This window comes from Solanum verrucosum, unplaced genomic scaffold (genome assembly GCF_900185275.1).
Source record: "Solanum verrucosum unplaced genomic scaffold, falcon-dt-bn FXZP01000298.1, whole genome shotgun sequence".
Taxonomy (NCBI): Eukaryota; Viridiplantae; Streptophyta; class Magnoliopsida; order Solanales; family Solanaceae; genus Solanum; species Solanum verrucosum.
In genome coordinates, this window is record NW_026020113.1 from 47094 (window position 1) to 68467 (window position 21374).

Below are 21374 nucleotides of genomic sequence, written 5' to 3' on the forward strand. Positions count from 1 at the left end.
TGTTAAGTTAAGAGTTTCACATCAAGCCAAGAGTTCAAGTAAAGTAAAGAGTTTAAAGTTGAGTTCTTTTCTCAAAGTTATTAGGGAACTATGTATTCCCAAAGAAGTTTTAAAGAAATGTTTTTACATTTAAACAAGGTTGGAAACTGAGATTTCCAAAAAGCCTTCGGGCTAGTTTTTGAGTAATTATCTCATATCAGCAGGAAGAAATATGTTTTAAAAACATAAGAGCCAGTACATTTTTGGGAGTAGTATCGAGCACCGAATTGGGGGAGCGTTCAAAGAACCCACAGCCCCCATAGAACCATGTTAGCCACCATGGGTAGAAAAGGATCATACTTTTTAGATGAATCCTTTTCAGATTAGACTAGTGGATCCATTAGGCAGTTCAGGTCTTATACCTTTGGCCGGGTATAAGATGCTCTGGCAGCGTGAGGTCGATCGCTGTATCATCACTATAGCTCTTATGTGATGGTTGTCGGTTAGAGAAACTCCCACAGCAGTTATTGTATTTTTCATACACAGAGATTATTGTATTTTTTATATACATCAGTTCATTGTATTTTTATACACATTTCAGGCTTATTGTATCCTTGTATACACACAGAGTTCATAGCATGTTTTAAGCAATCTTTCTTTATATCGCACTTGTTTTAAATTGCCTTATATTGAAAGAAGTCAGTCAGGTTGAGTTAAGTTGAGCCAGGTAAGCTATTCAGTTTCTTCCAGTTTTCCTTCTAGCCTTTGTTGCTTAGTTTTCCAGCTTGCATACTCGTACATTCCATGTACTGATGCCAGTTGGCCTGCATCGTTTGATGATGCAGATTCAGGTACCCCGGATCAGCATCCTGCACGTCGTTGATCCAGCTGAGCACTCCAGAGTCAGTGGTGAGCCTCCTTGCATTCCGGAGGACTCAATTATTTTGTGTTCTTAGTTTTTGTTTTATTAGGATGTTGTGGGGTCTGTCCCAACATCCATCTCAGTATTTTAGAGGCTTCATAGACAGACAGTCAGTCAGTTAGTTTTGAGTCTCCCATCTATATATATATGTAAATATTCTATTTTGAGATTCGAGTTGCCTTTATGGCCATATTTTATAAGTTAAGTTGTTTTGTAATATTGCATTGCATTGAGTTATTCTGTTGAGGTTTCCGCTGAGTTAAGAAAGCCAGGCCAAGGGTTCGCTTGGGGCCAGAAATGGTCTCCGGGTGCCGGTTCCGCCCAGGGTGTAGGCTCGGGGCGTGACAAACTTGGTATCAGAGCACAGAGTTCAGGAGTCCTAGGGAGTCTATGAAGACATGTCTGTAGAGTCCTAGTTATCGGTGTGAAGCGCGCCACATCTATAATTGGGAGGCTGCAACATTTAGGAAGATTTCTCATTTCTTTCACACTCATTTCATGCGTTAGAGTTGATCTCTAAAAAGTTTCTTTCTAATCCGTGCTTGCGCGTGTTTCAGATAGTCATGCCTCCACGAAGAGTTGGTAGAGGGCGTCTTCCTAGACGTTATGTTGATGAGCAAGAGTTACCCTATGCACCGGGAGTGCAAGATCAAGGGGAAGTTTCTAATGCCGAGTTCAGAGAGGCAATTAGAATGTTGAGTCAAGCTGTAGCAAATCAGATTGGTCAGCAAAGAGGAGCTCGACATGAAGGAGCTGACACTTCAAGGATTCGTGAGTTCTTGGGGATGAATCCTCCGAGTTTCATGGGTTCGAGCACTACTGAGGATCCAGAGGATTTCATTGAGGAGTTGAAGAAGATTTTTGATGTGATGCATGTGGCAGATATTGAGCGGGTTGAACTAGCTGCTTATCAATTGAAGGATGTTGCTAGAACTTGGTTCGACCAGTGGAAAGGGGGCAGAGCTGAGAATGCACCACCTACAAGTTGGGCCGATTTTGAGGAAGCTTTCTTGGGGCATTTCTTTCCTCGAGAATTGAGAGAGGCCAAGGTACGTGAGTTCCTCACACTTAAGCAGGAGTCCTTGAGTGTTCATGAGTACAGTTTGAAGTTCACACAATTATCCCGCTATGCTCCGGAGATGGTTGCGGACATGAGGAATAGAATGAGCTTGTTTGTTGCTGGGTTGTCTCGGTTGTCGAGCAAGGAAGGTAGGGCTGCAATGCTTATCGGGGACATGGACATATCAAGGTTGATGGTTTATGTGCAGCAGGTTGAGGAAGAGAAGCTGAGGGACAGAGAAGAGTTTAGAAATAAGAGAGCTAAGATCGGGAACGAGTCCGGGCAGCAGAGAGGTAATTCAAACCGTTCCTCCTTTCAGCAAAGGCAAAAGGGACCTGCTCCATCATTTGCTAGAGCACCTGCACCCAGATACAGAGGTGAATTTAATGTTCAGAATTCGAAGGACTTCAGGGCTAGACCAGCACAATCTTTGGGTAGTGTGGCGCAAGGGAGTAGTAAGCCTCCTGTTTGCGCCAAATGTGGTAGGAACCACTCAGGTATTTGTCGAGATGGCTCCATTGGTTGTTTCAGGTGTGGTCAGAATGGACATTTCATGCGAGAGTGTCCAAAGAATAGGCAGGGTAATGGAAGCAATAAAGCACAGTCTTCTTCAGTTGTTCCACCAGACAGGACGGCACCTAGAGGAGCTACTTCTAGTGTAGGTGGAGGAGCAAACCGCCTTTATGCTATCACCAGTCGCCATGAGCAAGAGAATTCTCCGAATGTTGTCACTGGTATGATCAAAGTCTTTGCTTTTGATGTGTATGCTTTGCTAGACCCAGGAGCGAGTTTATCTTTTGTAACTCCTTATGTTGCAAATCAGTTTGAGGTTTTTCCTGAAAGACTTTGTGAACCCTTTTGTGTTTCTACACCTATTGGGGAGTCTATTCTAGCGGAAAGAGTTTATCGTGATTGTCCTGTTTCTATCAATCACAAGAGCACCATGGTTGATTTGGTTGAGTTAGACATGGTAGATTTTGATGTCATTCTAGGTATGGATTGGCTTCATGCTTGTTATGCATCGATAGATTGTAGAACTCGAGCAGTCAAGTTTCAGTTTCCGAATGAGCCAGTCATAGAGTGGAGTAGCAGTTCAGCAGTGCCTAAGGGTCGTTTTATTTCGTACCTTAAGGCAAGAAAGTTAGTTTCGAAGGGTTGTATCTATCACTTAGTCCGAGTTCATGATTCTAGTGTTGAGATACCTCATTTCCAGTCAGTTCCTATAGTAAGAGAGTTTCCAGAAGTGTTTCCTGATGATCTACCCGGAATTCCTCCTGAGAGAGAGATAGATTTCGGCATAGATCTCATTCCAGATACTCGTCCTATCTCTATTCCGCCATATAGAATGGCACCAGTAGAGTTGAAAGAGTTGAAAGAGCAGTTGAAAGATCTCCTAGAAAAGGGTTTCATTCGACCGAGTGTCTCACCTTGGGGTGCTCCGGTTTTGTTTGTGAAGAAGAAAGATGGTTCCCTTAGAATGTGTATAGATTACCGCCAGTTGAACAAGGTTACCATCAAGAACAAGTACCCTCTTCCGAGGATTGATGATCTTTTCGATCAGCTTCAGGGTGCCACTTGTTTTTCAAAGATTGACCTCCGATCCGGCTATCATCAGTTAAGGGTAAGGGAATGTGATATCCCAAAGACAGCTTTCAGAACCAGGTATGGTCATTATGAGTTTTTGGTCATGTCCTTTGGTTTGACTAATGCGCCTGCAGCTTTCATGGATTTGATGAATAGAGTCTTCAAACCTTATTTAGATATGTTTGTTATTGTCTTTATTGATGATATACTAGTCTATTCAAGGAATGAAGAAGATCATGCTAGTCATCTCAGAGAAGTTCTTCAGACTTTGAAAGACAAGGAGTTGTATGCTAAGTTCTCTAAGTGTGAGTTTTGGCTTAAGTCTGTGGCATTCCTAGGCCACATTGTGTCCGGTGATGGAATTAAAGTTGATACTCAGAAAATTGAGGCAGTGCAGAATTGGCCTAGACCCACATCTCCAACTGAAATTAGGAGTTTCTTGGGATTAGCTGGCTATTATAGAAGGTTTGTTGAAGGGTTCTCGACTATTGCATCTCCTTTGACAAAGTTGACTCAGAAGACAGTGAAATTTCAATGGTCTGAAGCTTGTGAGAAAAGCTTTCAAGAATTGAAAAAGAGATTGACTACAGCTCCAGTTTTGACGCTACCAGAAGGTACTCAAGGTTTTGTGGTGTATTGTGATGCATCTAGAGTTGGTTTGGGTTGTGTCTTAATGCAGAATGGCAAGGTTATAGCTTATGCCTCCAGACAGTTAAAGGTTCATGAGAAGAACTACCCAACCCATGACTTAGAGCTAGCTGCTGTAGTATTTGCTTTGAAGATATGGCGTCATTACTTGTATGGTGTGCATGTCGACATATTCACTGATCACAAGAGCCTTCAATATGTGCTTACTCAGAAAGAGCTTAATCTCAGACAGAGGAGGTGGTTAGAGTTACTCAAGGATTATGACCTGAGTATTCTTTACCACCCAGGTAAGGCTAATGTTGTTGCGTTTGCATGGTTGTTTGTTGGGTGTTGAGTTGATGTTACACCCTTAGCTTTGTAAGAGTTACCTCATTCGAGGACGAATGTTCCCAAGGGGGAGATATTGTAACATCCGACAATTTAAAAATGAATATGAAGAAGCTTGAAATTTGGAAATAGTCATTTTTGGAAAAATTTAAAATCTGGAAAATTTGGCTAAGTGTGGAAATCAGTGAGTTTTTGGCCAACTTTGAGCAGTCATAACTCCTAGATCAGGATGATTTATGAGTAGTTCCAGTTATGGTTTCGAAGCTTGTGGAACGATCTTTCCAACGCCACTGAGTTTGCTCGATTCCGAGTTCGTATGAGCGAGTTATGATCTTTGAAAGTTGGGCAGTTGGCAGGGATTCCGTTCCGGAAATTTAAGGGCATTTTGGTCTTTTCACAAATAATTTCTTTTGAGCTTATATTGTTGTATTAGGCTGATATTTGGATCATTTTGTCCCATTTTGAAAGAGAAAGAGTTAGGGTTCAAGAGAAGAAGAAGAGAAGAAGGAGAAGAAGAAGAGAAGAAAGAGGAGATCAACAAGATTTGTCAAGATCATTGTGGATTTTCGTCGGGGGTGATCCCTATCAAGGTATGTGAGTCTTTAGTGTGGGTTTATCCTTTCCCCCCACATACCAAGCTCGTTTTTATGATTTGAGAAGAGATTGGATTTGTTGTTGAAGTTGTTGAAGTTGTTAGTTGTTGTTGATGTTGTTAGTTGTGTTGTTGAAGTTATTGTTGGTTGTGGGACAGGATTGGGCTGTGTATTTGAGTTGTGACCTATTGTATATTGAGGGATTTTATGATCCTTAGTGTTGGTTGGTTCATACCCCCACACACCAACTCGTTTTTAATTCCAAGAGAAGATTTATTGGTTGTTGAAGTTGTAGTGGTGTTGTGTTGAAGTTCTTGCTGATTTAGTACAGATTTCTGGCTGTGATTTTTGAGTTGAATCTATTGTATAATAAGGGTCTTTATGATTCTAAGTGTTGCTGCTGAAACCTTGAGGTTGAGAGGGTTTAGAATTGGAAAGAAACAAGGGGAAAAAAGTCGGATTTTTGGGGAAAAAGGGGCTGGGCTGTTGCACCTCTCCTAGTGCCAAGGACACCAATCCTTCCCTTTCATTCACCATTTCTTTTTTTATACATGTTCCTAGGTATTATACCTATGTTTCCTAGTTGTTTCCAACACTCCAAGGTACTTCCAAAAGTCAAGTAAAACTACAAGTCAAGTGAAGTTAGTTTCCAAGTCAAGTGAAGTTAGTTTCCAATTCAAGTGAAGTTAGTTTCCAAGTCAAGTGAAGTCAAGCTTAGAAGTAAGTAAGTCAAAGCAAGTCTTTAAGGTTTTCCAAGAGTCTTCATTGAGCGTTTTAACTTCATTCTAAGGCTCAAGTTCCAAGTTTAAGTATTGAGTTTCAAGTCAAGTCAAAAGTTAAGAGTTTCATGTTAAGTTAAGAGTTTCACATCAAGCCAAGAGTTCAAGTAAAGTAAAGAGTTTAAAGTTGAGTTCTTTTCTCAAAGTTATTAGGGAACTATGTATTCCCAAAGAAGTTTTAAAGAAATGTTTTTACATTTAAACAAGGTTGGAAACTGAGATTTCCAAAAAGCCTTCGGGCTAGTTTTTGAGTAATTATCTCATATCAGCAGGAAGAAATATGTTTTAAAAACATAAGAGCCAGTACATTTTTGGGAGTAGTATCGAGCACCGAATTGGGGGAGCGTTCAAAGAACCCACAGCCCCCATAGAACCATGTTAGCCACCATGGGTAGAAAAGGATCATACTTTTTAGATGAATCCTTTTCAGATTAGACTAGTGGATCCATTAGGCAGTTCAGGTCTTATACCTTTGGCCGGGTATAAGATGCTCTGGCAGCGTGAGGTCGATCGCTGTATCATCACTATAGCTCTTATGTGATGGTTGTCGGTTAGAGAAACTCCCACAGCAGTTATTGTATTTTTCATACACAGAGATTATTGTATTTTTTATATACATCAGTTCATTGTATTTTTATACACATTTCAGGCTTATTGTATCCTTGTATACACACAGAGTTCATAGCATGTTTTAAGCAATCTTTCTTTATATCGCACTTGTTTTAAATTGCCTTATATTGAAAGAAGTCAGTCAGGTTGAGTTAAGTTGAGCCAGGTAAGCTATTCAGTTTCTTCCAGTTTTCCTTCTAGCCTTTGTTGCTTAGTTTTCCAGCTTGCATACTCGTACATTCCATGTACTGATGCCAGTTGGCCTGCATCGTTTGATGATGCAGATTCAGGTACCCCGGATCAGCATCCTGCACGTCGTTGATCCAGCTGAGCACTCCAGAGTCAGTGGTGAGCCTCCTTGCATTCCGGAGGACTCAATTATTTTGTGTTCTTAGTTTTTGTTTTATTAGGATGTTGTGGGGTCTGTCCCAACATCCATCTCAGTATTTTAGAGGCTTCATAGACAGATAGTCAGTCAGTTAGTTTTGAGTCTCCCATCTATATATATATGTAAATATTCTATTTTGAGATTCGAGTTGCCTTTATGGCCATATTTTATAAGTTAAGTTGTTTTGTAATATTGCATTGCATTGAGTTATTCTGTTGAGGTTTCCGCTGAGTTAAGAAAGCCAGGCCAAGGGTTCGCTTGGGGCCAGAAATGGTCTCCGGGTGCCGGTTCCGCCCAGGGTGTAGGCTCGGGGCGTGACAGGTTGCAACTTTTGGCTAAGTTGAATGTTTAACCTTTAAGCATTCTCAGTTATTTTAGTATTCAGTTCAGTTAAGCGCTATTGATCTTTATTAATATTGTCACACCCCGAGCTACCCCCGAGACGCGAACACGGGACCTAGGACCACAAGTGATCCCAAGCTAACCCTGCTGGCATGATCATGAGCATACTAAAGATAATAAACTGATACGGAAGCTAATTCATAAATAAATCTGAAAAGATGGGGAATACCCATATACTATAACTGAATATATCAAATCTGAGAGTTTAATACAAAAGAAATATCAAAATCAAAATACTAAGCTGAATCTAACTATGTCTGAAATAAGCCTTTAAACTAACTAGAAATGTTGGGACATGCCCCAACTAGGTCTAGCAAAACTGAAACTAAAGACTAAAAGCGATAAAGATAAACATGTCACTAGTCCTCGAAGAATGAGGACTCACCACTGATGCTGCTGAACTGGAGATCGGGAACCGATCTAAGCGTGATCTGGATGTTGAGAACCTAAACCTACATCATGAGAAGATGTAGCGCACGTATGCGTCAGTACTTGAAAGATACTAAGCATACATGATAGAGTAAAGCTGAAATAACATATAACTGAACAAAGCAATAAAACAATGAAATAATCTGGACATGATATAGATACTGAAAATACTGAATACTGAGCTAACTGATGCAATGACCAAATTTATAACATGCTGAGACTGAATACTGACTGTACTGAAATATGGTCAATGCAAAAGAGTTTGACTGAACTGTGGGAGCTATTAATAGCTGACATAAAACCACATGAGCTAAATGTGGAGTCTGATGTATACGCCCCATCGAGAGGACCCAATATACCCTGCCAGAGGAATAAAGGCATGTTGGTGTGATCACTAAACTGATGTTGCCCACAGAGGGGACTTACACCTACGTGGCTCGTAGTTCTGGGACTATATGGGTACGCTGAACCCTAGTCCAACTCGGTATTATGCTACTCCCAATGAATTAAGTGGTTAACTGGTTATGACTGAAGTTCTGTAAAGTACTGGATAGCTCAAAACTAAACATGCAAACTGAGAATGCAACAATTAATCTGATAATGATGCATTAATAATTGAGGCATGTATAACTGAATAACTGAGATATCTGACCTAGCATGCGTAATTCAAGAACTAAAAAAATACATAGCTAGGGTTCTGAAATTCATGCAATAAACCGAGTAATAACATGATAATCTGATTTGGAACATTTAAATAACTAATTCATGATGATCTGTTGAAATTCTAGAAACCCTAGGTCTGTTCATAATCATGGAATCAAGAATCTGACTGAATTTTAGGGACCTAATGGGTGAAAGGAACCCACTAGTGAAATCCCACATACCTGGTGACGAATTCCACGGAGAAATCTTTTGATTTCGGGGCTGGAACTGAAGGAAACTTGCTGCGTTCTTGAACTAGGGTTCTTGACTTCTCTTCTCCTTTTAGCGTTCTAATTTTCTAAGTTTTGATTAATGATTTTGACTAAGGTAAGTTCTAGTTATGTTTCTAGGCTTAAATTGACTAAAACCTCATGATTTAGGGTCTAAACGACGTATCTTAGGGGTTAAACGAAATAGAAAAAGACTAAAAGACCCATGACTTAGCTGCTGTCGGAGTGACTGACGGACGGGACTGACGGGCCGTCATTCAATCGACGGTCCGTCGATTGGATCCGTAGGTCGAGTCTGCCCGATAGGGCTTCACTAAAACGAGCATAACGTTTTACTCGGAGGTCGTAATTTAGCAAACTCGGTGGCGTTGGAAAGAGGATTCAATTATCTATCATACCATAGGTCATGGGACACACAATTATTTTTGTGCTAAAAGTTATGACCATATGAAGTTGATCCATCAACAATTTTCAGCTAACTAGCTGCTGATCCTCATCTACGGTCAGACCTACGGACCGTGGATCGATTGACGGTCCGTGCTGGTCAACCGTCAATTGGGATTGAAGCTGGGCTTTTGGGGAATTGATCCACGAACACGAACTACGGTCCGTGACCTAACCTACGGACCGTAAGTCCGGCCATGGGTCAACACTTAGCCAAATTTTCTGACTGAGTTCTGGGGAAGTTTTCTGTCATGAACCACGGACCTGCAGGACGGACCGTGAGTCCATCTACGATCCGTGGATGGTGTCCGTGAGTGCCACGTGTAACACCAGAAATCTGAAATCTCTATTTTTGGATACGGGGTGTTACAAATATGCATATTGTCTTCCGCTGATGTTAAGTAAGCCAGGCCAAGGGTTCGCTTGGGGCCAACAATGGTCTTTGAGTGCCAGTCCCGCCCAAGGTGTAGGCTCGGGGCGTGACAGTTTACTCCAACCCCTTTCGCCGAAAAAACACACTAGGAATACAAGGACAAGAATTCTTTTAATGTATATTGTTGTTGAATGTAGTAATTAATGATGAACCCCTCGGTAAAAATTTTTGCCTTTACCACGGGATGATCACATTTTAGAGCTGGAAGAGAGAAAGAGAGAGAAAAACAATACTCAATCGACTTAAGCAAGTGAATCAAATACTTTTAAAAAATAAAAAAAAGACAGCGTTATATATTCACAATATTTTATTAAACGTGACAAAATCAGTCCGTAAAATCACAAACTATAAAAACTTTATGTACTACATATCACTCATTAGATGTGCATAACCATGAAAGTCGTGGTGTTGAGAAAATTAGGTACTACATATCACTTGAGGCTATTGTTGGAGTTGTAGAGACCTTAAAATTTCTGTAGACATTTTGATACATTCTACATATATTAAGTTTAAGTGCACAAGATTCAAAAGTCTTCTTTATTTTCTTAAATTTCGTGTCAAGTCAAATTAAATCAGACAAATAAATAGAAATGGAAAAAGTAATAAAAGAATACTTAATTAGTGGATGTAGGTAATGGAGTTAAATGTTCTTTTTAGGATTAATTTTGATATTTATTTTTTATTTCATTTTAGTAGGTTTTATTTGAAAATTAAAAAGTCACAAAAAGAATCACATTTTAAGATAATTTTTTTGGAAAAGACCACCAATGATAATTTTCCATGCGGAAGATCCCTCTTTTATCCTTGCATAACAAACTTTGGACCACATTTTTCATTAATTTGGACAAACTTTCACCTGCACACAAAGGGGGCATGATTTTTTGCAAATTGAAAAAGGGGACCATTTGGATTCTTGAGGGAAAAAGGTTGAGGCAATTCTTTTTTGGATTATTTTCATTAATGTTACACATGCACTCTTGAATTTTCACTATTAGTATTAGACATATTTCTTCTCGAGGATTTATCAGAAACAATCTCTTTATTTTTGAGGTAGGGATGAGATATGTGTATATTTTATCTTCTTCAGACCCCTACTTTGTGAGACTAACTGGATATGTTGTTGTTGTCGGTGGTGGAGCCAGGTAGGGCCCCCATTCAACGAAATACAACACTATTCATTCATGATTAAATTTATTTTTTTATGTATATATTATATAATAGATGTGAAACTCCCTTTGACTTCTTTGTATGTTTATTTCTTCATATTTTGAACCCTGTGTATGATAAAACTGCAATAATATCTGTTTTAGTCTGGTTAGGTTTGCCTCTTCTGTTCCACTCCAAAACCATATTGTTGCTTCTTTCCTTAGTAATTGAATAATATCAAATTTGAACCAGCCCTAATTTTTCCTTTACCTATCTCAATACAATAACAGTAAATTCCTTGAATAACTTTTATTAGGTAATTGAAAGAAGTTTACACAACATAGTACAAGAAATTAATCACATAATTCAGCATGAACCAATGAGACATGATATGTCTTTATTAGGTCTTTCATGCTGTTTCGAGGAAATGGTTTATTTGCATAGACAAAGTTACAATATATAATCCAAACAACGAAACTCTAACAAGGTGAAGGTACAGTAACGTTGTAAGGATCACCAAATGTTGCAATATTGCCTGGCCTTGAAAATACAATCTACAAAGGTAAGAAGCACCACTTGATCAGTTGTTTTACTTCTCAAATTTGGTGAAACAGATTTCTTGTACAAAAAGGGAATAAGTGGCATGCATGCTTTACTATTGAAGATATAATTTAATAAATAAAAGCTTGTCCCCTCCAACGACTTAAGTTTTAAAATAAAGTAGTTCACATAATTGAACATGATATAGACAGAGTTTGAGTTTCACTGCTACCCTTAAAGCGGCATGTCAAAAATATGCCTAAGCGTATTGTATTGTTAGTTTAGACGAGGTGTAAACATAATTCAACATTGCTTTTATGTTTTTATCTAACCTTTTCCCCTATACAACCACCTCAATCTACTCCTGCATTTCCACTTATTCCAACAAAAATATTGACATTATTTTCTTTCTTTGCTACCTACAAGTATCACTGAGCACCATCCAAAGATTTATCACCATACCTGATAATCTCCTATCGTGCATGTTTTAAATCCAGCAGCACAATAGTCAAAGTAGTACTCCCATGTCCTGATGAACTTGTCATCGAATCCCAAAGCACGAATTTGGCTAGTGACACAAAGTTATCAATAGTTAAGTATCAGCATTGAGAACTAATGAAGCTACAAATGATTCATGAAAAGAAAAGTCTTAAACTCAGTGGAGAAGGCTGATGAATTAGTTTTGTTTTGTTACCTCTTGTTTTTCAGGAGGTTTTTCCTCCAACATCTCAGATAGTAATGACTTCCTATATTTTCCAGGTGCTCTACACTGCATTTATATTATTTATCAAATTCTTTCCGAAATAAATGTTTTTGAAAATGTGACGAGCATGCTAGTGCAAAATCACAATATCAACTCTTTCTTACCATAGTCTTGATGCAGCAGTCATGGCTGATGTTACTTGACTTAGTGCATGAAAGCTTCCGCCTGGGAATATATACTCTCTCAGGAAGTCTGTGCTATGCCTGTGATCGTCATACCTCTGGTCTGGTATTGAAATGAACTAGGGAAAGCCAACACTTATGAAAAGCAGCATAAAAAACAAGGGAGACATAACAGTGAAGAAATATTGATGTCAGAAAGTGAACCTCGTCTTGAAAGAAGAAAAGCCTTTCTTAGATTTTTCCTATACATGGTATTAGGAAATTAATTTAAGAGTGCATGTTCTGTTCATGAACTAGGGAAAGAAGAAAAAGTTCAGTACTAAATTAAGGTACATGTACTAGACTATATTTGAGAGTGAACAAATTAAAGTGGAATGTGTTTGAGAGGTCGCTTGAAATTCATTACCTGCAGAACTAGAAGTCCATCTTCTGCCAATGCAGTCTCACAACAAGAAAAGAATTCCCCTATGAAATCATGACCAACATGTTCCAACATCTCACTGCAGAAAATGATTGTAATACTAGCTCGACATGTAGTGAGTAATACAATATGTCAAGATTTAGGAGGATAAAAACTCACACTGATATAATCCTGTCATATTTGTCCTTATTTGGGATTTGGCGATAGTCACAAAGGATAAATGTAATTTGATCCTGTGAAAAGGTTTCATTGATCAATTGAATATTAATAGATAACCTCAACAACATACCCAGTGAAATCCCACCAGTGGGGTATGAGCAGGGTGGTGTGTACGCAGACCTTACCACTAACTTGTGAAGGTAGAGAGGTTGGTTTCCTATAGAAACCCGTCTCAGGTAAAACATTTCAAAGAAGGTATATGAAAAGGGAATACAATAGTGAAGAATCAATGATGAAAATAAAGGAGAAAAGAACAATAGAAACAACAAAAAATATCATAACCGGAGAAAAGAAAAGAACAAGTAATAATTCAAATCGAAGAATAAGAGAATAAGAGAGTAATAATAATACTATGAATGAGGAAAACTAGACACCACTCTACTACCTAGACACCACTCGGCCTAGCTATAAAGTTGCTCAGATTGGCTTGCAAGTGTTAAGCAGATCATATTCCCATGTTAATCGCTCAAGGACAACTGTGGGCATGCATCATATAAAGAAGCATTTTAGTTAATTTTGTGTCATCACTTCACTGGCCTGACTTGAGACCTAGTTTGTTCAGGAGCTCTTACAATTTAGAAGCAAAAAATGGAAGAAGGTTTAGTTTATGAAGTGGAATTTAGTTGCTTTATCATTTGCCTCAGTTTTAGAAATTATATGTAGCGTACGCTTCATGTTATTAGCATCTAGAAACTTTTAAGCTACCATAGACATTGTAAGTACTATACCTGAAGGCCTGCTTGCTCTACTTTCAACTGTGCATATTCCAGTTGCTGCTCCGAGAGAGTTATACCAGTATATTTGCATCCTGTTTGCTTGACAACTTCAACAGCCAAACTTCCCCAACCAAATCCAATCTCTAAAATGTGATGTTCCTTGCTAATTTTTGCCTAAATAGAATAGAAGCAGAATCAAATTATGCCTGCAGTTTATGCAGAAATGGAAGACACTTTTACTTAGTTGATGACTCACCTTTCTGATGAGAAGAGAGATCTTTCTTAGCTGTGCATCTTTTAGGTCTTCATCCTCACTCTAGAAAAGTTATGAAAGAAAACTAGATCACTATGGAATGCGATACAAGAATAGGAAATAGAGATTTCAATGGGACTTAGACTTAGGCATTTTGAAACAATAAACTATAAATAGAAAGAAAGACAAAATAAATAAAATGCTTAATTAAAAGTTTTAAAACACAAGATGGACAAGAGAATTGAACCATCAACCTCACTCATACAGGCGCACCTAATATTCATTTGTACCATAGGACTCTTTGAACTTATTAGGTCGGTGCACATCGCACAAACAAACACACACATATAATAAAGTTGGAGGGAAGCATGAGTGGCTTTCTCTGATGTCATTACTATTGTATAAGATTTACCTAGCTATGCATTTGAATTTTTAATATTTAAAATGGTCTGGTAATTAAATTTGGTATATGTTTGTCCTTGTAATTTGCATATGATACAAGGAAATAATGTCACTTGAAGAAAAGTTAAATGGAAATAATACAGCTTTATAATGTCACTTGAGACCACAGCCAGTAGAATTTCAAACAAGTGAAAATAATTCAGCTCAACATACAAAAAAAAAAAAAAGAGTGTCTAACATTTAAAGTTTGAGAGCTAACCTTAAAAATTGCACATGAGTATGTCATTGTCTCATCCAAAAAGAGTGGGAAGTGTTCATTACTCTGGGAAAAACAATTAACACCACAATGCTTAGCATCTACTCAATGGAAGCCCATTTTACACAATAGCAACTCCAAAATATGGCCAGGATTGAGTACTTCAATTACCAGGTCATAATGGTGAGAGATATTTCGACGAGCCTGAGTCAGGGTGTTTCGATTTGAAACATGCCGAATGAAATATTTTGCAGATGACAGTCCTGCTGTAAAAAGCAGTGGTGTCCACCAGCCTCTAGAGCTACATGAAGTGTTGACGAACTTTAGCATGTGAACAGAAGTTTGTGTTTCTTGATTTCAGGTCAGGAAACTATTTTACCTTTTCTTGCTAAATGTTTTAACAGATGCTTTCAAATCTCTGTTGGCAACATATATCTGCAAAAGAATTTAGGAAGCTAAGTACCGACAAAGAGGTATTTACGAAGATATTGAGCCATTCCCTCACCATGAAAAAATTAAGAAGACCTTCATGCTTATCAACAAAAGAGAAATCCCCGTGAATAAAAGTATCAGCAAGGCCTATGTCAGTTTCAGTGGCAACCTGCAAGAGATTGTGTCTGTCACAAAATTTGGGTTTATTTTTTGATCAGTTGTAGGGGTAAAAGAAAATTTCCATTTACCTTCCAGTAAAACTGCGTACTATGAACTCTAAGAGAAACTTTGAGAGAGCATTTCTTATCTGTTCCTTGGAAGGTGAAAATTGTACCTCCTCCTTCCAACAAGCTGTGTATTGAAGCATGCAAAATTATATCCAGTTATATTAATTATCACGAAAAGAAAACTCAAAAATCTCGAAGTGATAAAAAAAATTGTGATTCACACGTGATTTATTTTACAGCAGATTTTCCACTTGTATATGAGCTTTTAGCCAAAGAGATTGGAATAAAAGAAGTTATTTTGTCAATAAAATAATCGTTCTGCATCCCGTTACCAGTAAATTAGCAAGAACACAAATGTGATAAAATGAGAAATGGGATTGAAGGAAATAAAGAAGTTGTCAGACATGTATCTGCCGTTATTTTGGAATTAAAGCAATACAAGGTGAAACTATCATCACTCACATTAAGCATCCTGTTTGAATGAAACTTTTGAAAAATCTAGTAACAATAAGACGTGCTCCAGTTTCAGGCCAGGTTGGTACCATATGCTTGGGGTTGTCCCGAATACTACAACTCCTTCTAAGCATTCCATCTGCAATAACCATACCTGCCTGAGAGGACCAAAAGGTAGGCAATCATCCAAATGAGACCAGAGGGACAACAAAACTATAAATTTATTGAGCGTAAGGTGATACTTCAAGTTAAATCTGTTGAGCTTTTATTAGCAGAAGCAGTACTACCTTTAGTCCATTAGCATGGAAGCCATAGCCTGAAAGTATTGAAACAAAAGTACATAAATAAGCAGTGAAACACAAGGCGAAAAATAACGTTTGTGCACTAAAAGGAAGCAAAGACTAAAATCAGAACAACTCAAGCTACAAGTGCTACCGGTAGGTTTCCTTTAACCTTATGTGGAAACAAGGCAATGAATAAACCAAGACACTGGGTTGTTGTGATCAGTTGCTGGCATCAAGTTGAAATAGAAAGAATGAAGAGGCGAAAATGAATGAAGCACTCTTTGAAAAGAGAGGAAATAGAGACATAGTCATATTATCCTTGAAGAGTCAGAATAATCTCTTAAAACGTACTGAGTGGTGCAAAATCCTTATTGTTTAGAGAACGTAGAGAACTATAAAACGCAGTGAGTGGTGCAAATTCAAACTTATTAACTGCAATTTCCCAGGACTAATGCAGAGAACTATACGTCTAGAGAAAGAAACTTTACTGTTTTCATATGGTAGGTTCTGCAATAATTTAAATGACAATAGTGAGTGGTGCAAAATCCTTAAAGTTACACATAAAGTAACAGGTTCTCTAAATTCAACACAATTGAAGTCTAACAGCTAACTATGCACGATAGCAGGTTACAAAGGAGCATTTATCTTGAAGCAACTCTCCATAAAAAGAGATTCATACCTTGATATACTCCACAAAACCATATTCCTCTCTTCCCTTGGATTTGATGTAGCTCACGTGAAGCTTTTGATGCAGCAACTGAGGGGACTGGGTGGCTTGTTCTCCACTTAAGCAACGTATGCTCTGGTGTGTGAGGAGGATCGAGGGTTACAAGATAAGAAAGCTTTGAGTCACCAAGATTCTGTAAATTTAGACAGTTCATAAGTAAGATAAAAGACTCCCCACTGTAGAATACTATCTTCTACTCTCTATAGAAGGTCCTAAATCACTGTATTCCACAGCACACCTGGATTATATTGAGCCAATATGTTGCACATCCTCTATTATTTATGGTTCCAAGAAAGTTACAAGCACTCCATGCTGCCGGGTCACGAGGCAGGAATGTTTTGTCACGATGTAGGAAAGTATCACTGTCGTAGAGAAGAGAAAATGTATTTTATATTTTGACATAATAAATCTTATGAAGTAGTGCTCCTGGGTGGAATTATTAACTATATTAATATCGGCCTCAATAACCATTTTCATATTATCTCAGGAAACTAGCAGGTTTTAATTGACTATTAGCAACCACCATTAAAACATGCACTAAACTTTCATTAAAGCACAAAATAGAAAATAAAAGTACTAACATGGCTCTACATTTATTACTTTTTCTTAGAAGAAGATAAACCAAGGTGTTCAAAAGAAGGAGACGAAAGTACCTATGGACATACTGGAAAGTACCCAGTATTCTTGTTTCATCAAATGTTGCCTCTTTTCCCAACATGTCCAGAGTATCTGGTGCATGTGTAGCCATAATGCATCCATCAAATATTTCGTTGGCACCGTTATTGCAAGTTATGGTACAACCTGCGATGGCTCTTTCTTTTACATTTAGAATCACAAGTAGTTTGTAGCTAAATGATGGTAACACAGTGCAGCTGATCAAAGCCTTTTCCTTTGATAAGCACCAAATTAACTCTATCTAGAACCAGTGGCGGATCTAGAAATTTTATTTCATGGGTGCTCAATTATTTTTAGTTTGAGAATTGCTATATAAAGTGGGTGCTTAGTTAATACATTTGAATAAATTATTAGATATTACAAACAAATATTAGTGTGATTGCAAAAAGCAATGGGTGCTTAAGCACCCATAATTCATAACATACATCCGCCACTGTCTAGAACAACATCACTTGAAAAAATGTCATCAAATGAAGCATGATTTAAGAAACACAAGTTAGTCAACAAAAATGGTTTTTGATCTTTAGTCAGATCCACTGATGTCTTTATTGTAGAAAAGTGGAGGGAATATGAGAGATGCCAATTAAGAATACAATCAAAGAAACAATAAAGTGAAGACAAAATCTATAGTGGATATGAATCCAAGGGTGTGGCCTAGTGATTTCTTCCCATTTGTCCAAGCCTTGGCATGTAGAGTTACCCAGTATGTGTGCTGGTGGGGGGCAGGGCAGAGCTACAAGCAGTCTATGAGTTTGGCAGAGCCCAGTAGCTTTGGTTCATACCTTGTATTTGTGTTTTAAAATCTACTTAATGTAAGTAAAAAATTTATTCAGAACCCATTAATCTATCTTTTCAGAATCTAGAACTCATAAACTCAAAAACTTAGCTTCGCTTCTAGCGCTATGAGGTAGTAAGTATCTATATGGAATAGTTGTGGTGTGTGCAAACTATTCCGAACACCATTGTTATGTGAAAAAACACTATTAGATATCGATGAAAGTACCCTTCTCAACACATTATGATAGGGTTTTTACATTTAATAAATTGCCCATAGGTAAAAGCCTATCTGTTTTCAACAGATGTATGCCTATTTACTCCTATGATAAAAGAAACAACACACCACACACTTGTAAGAAGCCATAAATAAAACCAAACTAGACCTTCTTCATTTGTCGATACAGATCTTACTTCACAACCAGTTCTTATTTGACATCCTCTCTTCTCAAGCTCCTCCTTAACCTGCATTCAATGCCCCCACCAAATCACTCACAAGGCCGAAACATGCTTAAAAATTCATGCAAGATAGTGAAAATAGGTGATTGCTTGTAGTTATCCTCAGGGAAATTGTAAGAGTTTTGAGGTATCTATGAATTAAAAATCACCTTGTTTATATGTGATTGCCATCTTACAGTGAGCAATTGAGAGAGACCAAAGAGCTGTATAGAAAGAAACAAAAACACCTTTAGGCACAAGGGCAATAAAATGATAAGGTAATTCAAATTCAGTATCTTGCATGCAACATATTCAACAATAGGCTATAATTCACACACTACACTAATTGAACAGCAGATAAGAGAACAAATACCTGCAGAAGATGGTGGCCGTGGAAGAATGAAAGAATGTAATAAGCAGAAAATCCCAATACTCTTGCTATGGGACAAGACCAGATTGAAGCAGATATTGGAATCTGTGAAACAATTTGTTGAATGAGAAAAAAGGCCAAATACAAGTAGCAAGAAATCAATAACTACGACAGACAGAAACATCACCAGATAAGCCTTCTGAAATAACTCCGAATAGCCATGTGACTCAATAAACTGCCCTAATGTTTCATTGTGATGAATGTCAGGATTATTGTCCAGTGCTTCAAGGTAACTGCAATGCAATGAGAAATGCATTCATGATAAAATAAACTCCATTGAAGAAAGCTCTTTCACTTGACACATAAAAACAGAAGAATTTAGTACATTTCCATCAAATGCATGATCTTCAAATGAACAAAGAAGACTCTCTGCTCTAAATTTCTAATTATGAGATCAGTAAATCAACAAATTGGTCAAAAAATAACAAATACTAATAAGAAGCCACATATGTAAAGATAAAAAAGTTATTGGTACCTTATGACATCCTGCTTGAATCTGCTAATTTCTCTAATCATTTGCCAAAACTACGGATTCAACAAATTTTTCTTCTGTGCAAACAAACTAGAGAATCCATTCCGGGTACTCCATTCGCAACCAAGGCCTTGGTCTAAGCTCACTGAGAATGACATATCAGCGATCTCCATGTCAACTCCAAGGCCCTCAAAAAATTCCATCATGTTTGGATAAGTTACCTGTCAAATGCACGATTACAGCATCAACATTCCACATATGTTGTTCATCCCAAAGCGCAGAAATGATACGATTCGATTGAACAAACAAATGATTTTACCCATAGAAACCGAAAAATGATTGGATAAAAATTGAGTTTACATTGAATATATACCTTACTAACTTTCTTTGACACATCAATATGCACCAGAATTATAACCCCAGGCCTAACTGCCAAGGCATATCAGCAGTTGAATTCATGAACCAGGCGTTTGCCTTATTTTCCATCACATTCTGATGATGTGAAATTTGCCTAAGGCAAGTTTCATAGCGAATGGGAGTTTAACCACCAGCACTCCATCAGCCTGTGAACTCATAAATTTTGGTTCTGCCCCAATTTTATAGCATTGTTTCATTGATCTCTCACACAAAAGATAATGGCCCTTTCGAGTTCAAACTGTCACTCTCTGTGACCATTAAACTAACCACCAAAAACATGATTTGCCTAAGTCAAGTTTATCTTCCGAAGACTTTCAACATCTCCAGTGACAATTTGTCATACTGGAGACTGGTTCTTAAGCTTATTTTATCCAATTTAACTCCTGACAGAGGCAACTTTCTAATAATGGATTCCATTTTTCCTTAATGCCAGAAAATGAATGGAACAATAAATAGCTAAGGTATGAAACTGGCAAAAAGATGATAGTTTAGATATGATTTTGACCATTAAATAATATTAAAATGTACCAATAGAGCTATCACAACAAAATGTAATTACATCATATTATATGTTGTCTATAACAACATTTTGATATAGTAGCCAAGAAATATGGGACGATGTTAGAGAGAGATTTGATTATATATGCATGTGTTTAATTTATGAGCACTTTAGATGTTATCAAATACGTAAATAAGTCAAAAACATTTCTATTTAAACTATCTTGGTTGTCGTATAAAGTTATTGAAACACCCTCTAACCGTAATTACCCGATTGAAGACCATAAAACCAAGGTCAAGATCGACACCATCGACAGTAACGGTCTTAGCATGGCCACCGAGATAATGTTCCTTCTCATAAACCACAACTGACACCAGATTTTGCCAATTCATATGCAGAAACCAGTCCACTTATCCCTGCTCCCACCACTGCTACTTTCATTTTTTGTCACTTGGGCTTCGAAATTACAAACTGCAATGACGATTTATAAGATTAAAAAGGGTAAAGAACAAACGTTAAAAGTATTGTATCACGTGGACGTGGTTAGTTATACATTCACAAGACCTTTTTGGATATTACTCGAGTAGTTTTAAAGTTGAATGAAAACATTGGAGTTGAGGATTAAATTTATAATGGTGACAAACATACTATTACTCAACTAATTGTTATTAGTTCATAAATTAACACTAAATTTGTATGGATATTAAAGAAAGGAAATGAAGTGATAGAGTACTAGTTGTAGAGTTTCCTTTAACATTATTATTGTGGAAATCACAGAGTGTATATTTAATTTTTGGGTCCATCCCCTAATTTCCATCTAAATTACTTGCATGATGACTCCCAAGAAAGATCAACTTCGCGCGTAGAAAATATCTGGGTGATTTCTTTTCTTCCTTTTTTCTCTTTTGTTTTTGGAGCTCACGAGTTATATTGTAATGTATAAAACATTGAGACAATTCTCTCATTTTAACACATAAATTTTTGCTAATTATGTGTCATTTGCCAAATGTTAAAATATAACTCAGGACACTAGCTTAATATAAATAATTACATCCTTATATATGATGCTTTATATTGAACAAAATTACTTAAAATTTTTGAAGGTCTCCAGATCTGGATGTCACAAAAATATAGGTAAGTCTTTTTCTTGAAAAGAAAAGATTTTCTGTGATTGGTTAG

The 21374-nt window shown here is 37.5% G+C and overlaps 1 pseudogene; it reads right to left on the reverse strand.

The window, feature by feature from the left end:
- Nucleotides 1–10946: 10946 nt before the first annotated feature.
- LOC125825613 (uncharacterized) lies at nt 10947–20636 on the reverse strand (annotated as a pseudogene).
- Nucleotides 20637–21374: the final 738 nt, after the last annotated feature.